General features: G+C 39.7%; 1 pseudogene; it reads left to right on the top strand.

The window, feature by feature from the left end:
• Window positions 1-1,503: 1,503 nt before the first annotated feature.
• On the top strand, window positions 1,504-3,739 carry LOC147465227 (uncharacterized; annotated as a pseudogene).
• Window positions 3,740-4,355: the final 616 nt, after the last annotated feature.

The following is a 4,355-nucleotide window of genomic DNA, read 5'->3' as shown; positions in this document are numbered from 1 at the left end:
TAACAAAGATTTGTGCTGAGTTACAAGCGAGATTGCTGCATACATACCAGCAGAATCACAAGACATCTTCACCATCGAGCTACGAACCCTCGTTACCACAAAACAGATACACAGATGCAGAGACTCTTGCAGAGTTATGGGATCAGCTAGAGTGTGCAAATACGGCTTCCCGTTTGAACTACAATACAACACGACTTCAACTATGGATGCCTATACTGCTAGATGGCTTTACTACCATCCTGGGTATGACCATCAAAATGTTGTCCCGTACCATCCCACAATCTTGCTCCTATGGAAGGCACACATGAATATTCAAAGAGTCACAAATTCATCTATATTGCATTACCTTCTCAAATATGCAATAAAACCAGAACCCTTTGGAAAACTGAACCTCTCCACAGATGATGCAGCAAGGCTTGGACTTCACGGCTTGGACAAAGTAAAGCTTCAACTAATTGCAGCCTTTGTATTATCAAAGCCAATATCTGCAACAGAGGCAGCAATCAACTGTTTGAAGATTCCATCATCACAAGGAGTGAACGGGTTGAATACATCTACTCCTCTCCACCATCACTACGGCAACGGTTGCTATCTCGTAGCCAGACTATAGTCATGCATCCAATTGATTTATATTGTGCAAGGCCCCTTCATTTTGAAAAGATTACATTCTATGACTACCACAGAAGATACAAAATTCTAAAGCCACACGAACATACTCCTATAGTGAGTTTTCGTGATGCGTACAACAACAGCATCATAGAGAAACAACGCCTCGTCAGATTTACAGAGTATGATCCTGGCCATCAAACAGAGGGATTCTTCTTCAGTGTCTTGTTGCAAAAAAATTCCTTTAGGAATGAGATGGAACTTATATCACCAACCAACACACCCTCTTCTTACTTCTTGGAGTGCAAAATCCATCGGATGATTCTTGATGATGAAGACTTGGAGATGTACATAAATGAGCACACCCAACGCAATATGCTCGTCTCTGAAAATACAGGACACACTTTAAACCTCATAAAACAAAAGTTCATCCTCAACTGTGAAGATCCACTCACTTGTACAGTGAATGACACAGTTGAATCAGGAGTATCTCAAAGTCGTGCTAGAATGCTGAAGCTAATGCAAGAGTTCGCTGAGACCAACAATGTTGTTCTGACCTCTCAACAGCAACAAATCTTCGATCGTATATCAGGCCTAAGTAATGGCCTCCATGTCATTACAGGCATTCCAAGATGTGGAAAAACATTCCTCATAAAATTCTTCACCTCAAGCTTCATAAAAAATAATAAGACCGTTATCCTGACTGCATCAACTAGCGCAGCGGCTGCTCGCCTTAGCAGCCTTGCAACTACAGTCCACTATCAATTCAGAATTCCTTGTTCCAAACAGCATTTTCCACAAGCAATTCATCCCACAGATGAAAGATTTGTCTCTATACATGGTGCCAACGTCATTATCATAGACGAGATATCAATGCTAACGAGTACAATCTTCAATATGGTCGTTCGCCAGATAGTTAACATCAACAACGGAACGCTTCTTGACCCATTTAGTCAGAAGCTCATCTTGCTTTTTGGGGATTTGGCGCAAATTCCTCCAGTCTGCCATCACCAAGAGCCATTATGCCATGTTTGCAATATACAAAACTCAGCTTACATCGCTGCAGCCACTACCCACAACATGACCTTCTCAGTTCGCCATGCTGCAGACCCTGCTTACATCCAATTCTTGGATACGATCCGTGTCAAGTAACCAACATAACAACATATAGCAGAAACGCTTTCACAATGTGTAATTAATGAAACTGAACTCCTACGAGTAATCAATGACGCTACTACACTGATATGTACTCATAAAGAGGACGTATACAAGTACAACAACTTGATTTTGCAAAAGTTCTTCTCGGCATCTGATATTGTTGCCATCCCATTGAAGACCAATGCTCTTGATGAACCATTACTGCAGGAATGGCTCCAAGACAAGGCATTCCATGAGATGGACAATACTGCAATTGGGGCTAGATGTATGATTACAGAAAACATTAACTTGGCTATGGGTGCCGCGAATGGATCCACTTATCGTACACTTTCCTATTCATATGACTGTACCGGTCAAATTGCTGCTATAGAAGTAATGTTACTTTCCACTAATACCACCATGACAATACTGCAATTGGGGCTAGATGTATGATTACAGAAAACATTAACTTGGCTATGGGTGCCGCGAATGGATCCACTTGTCGTACACTTTCCTATTCATATGACTGTACTGGTCAAATTGCTGCTATAGAAGTAATGTTACTTTCCACTAATACCACCATGACAATACGAACTAGACATGCTACAAGAGCAATCAATTGTAAATGGTTCCACAAAAGCACATTCCCTTTGTCACTCGCGTATGCAATCATTGGACACAAATCTCAAGGAGCTACGATAACAAAGAAAGTCATCCTCATTATAAAACAAGCTTTCATCCCAGGATTGGCATACGTCATGTTCTCTCGAGTGACAAAAAGACGCCATCTCAAAATATTGAACATCCCAACCCCAAGGATGTTCTGGCCGGCCAGTAGAACACTCCCCCAATGGTTAGACATTTCCTCGCTTATTTCACAAACAAGTCCTTTTGCTCTTTCGGTCTTTCATTTCGTAAGGTGCATGGACTACACAATCAATTCTTTGATGACAGTTTTCTTGACTGCAGATTTCTTTCATAGCAAATAACAACCTCCAACATCTCCTCATGGACACCGATCAGGTAACCATTCCTTGAATTAATCTATTTTGTAGCTACATTTTATGCCATTCAATATGTAGAAAACTCAACCATCATATTTCTCTTTTTCTATCATTCAGATATTTGATAAATTCATCAACATCGCAGCTACCTCAAAACCAAAAAACAATTATTCTGTATACCCATCTTCAAATCAAATCCGACTAGCAAATATGGCTGGCGAGGCCCCGAGTGCATTCATTGAAGGGTTCTGCACGACTCAGCTCCTCCACTCATACATTAATAAATGCAGCAATCGAAACAAAGAATATAGAAATAACGAGCTAAATTTGGCAACAGGTACTTCGAGCTCTTCGTATTCTTGTTTTGCAAACACTAAACATTAACAAATTTGGTTGCTTCTACAACATCTATCCTTTTTTTTCTACAAGGTTACAAAAAGAGATACTGCTATTGTTGGGCATTGACTTTGATGAGTCAAACAAACTAATGCTAGACACAGAAGCCCAAGAAATACTGAACACAAAGACTGCTGGAATCACCACCTATGCAATCGAGATGCTGCACTACGGTTACAAAATGCCCTTGACAAATTGGTCGTTCTCGACAAGAATACAGCAAGCCATGCACTTTCCAACATGGTCAAAGAGTTTGGGAACGAATTCAAAGGGAACAAGAGAGCAATCTTAACTAATGAGAAATTCACATGGCATTTTAATAGAGACCTTTTTGATGCCCGGTTTGGTGAGACAACCGATCCATTTCGAAAGCTTGAACCGCTACATGGTAACCATATGCACCCCTTATAGAATATAATTTATCTGATTATTATCTGATTACATACTAATTGAGGCACATCACTTCAGTGCAGGACATCGACAACGAAACCAACAAGGAGATCCCCAACAACATAGCAACTTCACAAGAGGAAGCAGCACGTTCCGACGTTGCTCCAACTCCCAAAAGACAACGACAGACGAAGAGAACTACATAGTTTACTCTATTAGGTGCAAAATCAATAACCGTGTTTACATAGGCATGACATCCAATTTTGAAGCTAGGAAAAGAGCACACATGACAAATCCACCAAAACGGATGAAACATGATGTGTCGTCCTTTCCCCCATTTTGTCAAAACTTTGAGTTTCACGTACTGCACAATACACACGACAGGAGCACTACTATTGCATTGGAAGCACACGAGATAATTAATCAAGATGCAACGTCCACCAAAGGATACAATAATTTGAAAGGACATCCTCCAAACTGCAAGAAATACTATTATTTAAAACACCATAGAAAAATATAGCGTGCAATGAAATTTAATCTTTGCTCTAAGGTAGCAACTCTCATTCAGTTTTCTCTTCTGTATTCAATTACTTCTCAAAAGTCTTTTTCGCTAATATTTGTGATAATTTTTATGTTATGTTTCTCTTTTATCTGTGATACTTTCTTTAAGTTATGTTCTGTTTAGCTTATGTTCTGCAATTTTTTTCTTAATGTTATGTTATGTTTAGCTTATGTTCTTACTTTTTTCTGCAAGAACATCATTCAGCTTTCAAATTTTAGGATTCAGCCTGATCAAGATACTAGTCCGTCCACATTACCTAC

This window comes from Adiantum capillus-veneris, chromosome 1 (genome assembly GCF_014529385.1).
Source record: "Adiantum capillus-veneris isolate H3 chromosome 1, ASM1452938v2, whole genome shotgun sequence".
Taxonomy (NCBI): Eukaryota; Viridiplantae; Streptophyta; class Polypodiopsida; order Polypodiales; family Pteridaceae; genus Adiantum; species Adiantum capillus-veneris.
Note: the sequence above shows the minus strand (reverse complement) of the source record. Positions and strands in the feature narration are given on the sequence as shown.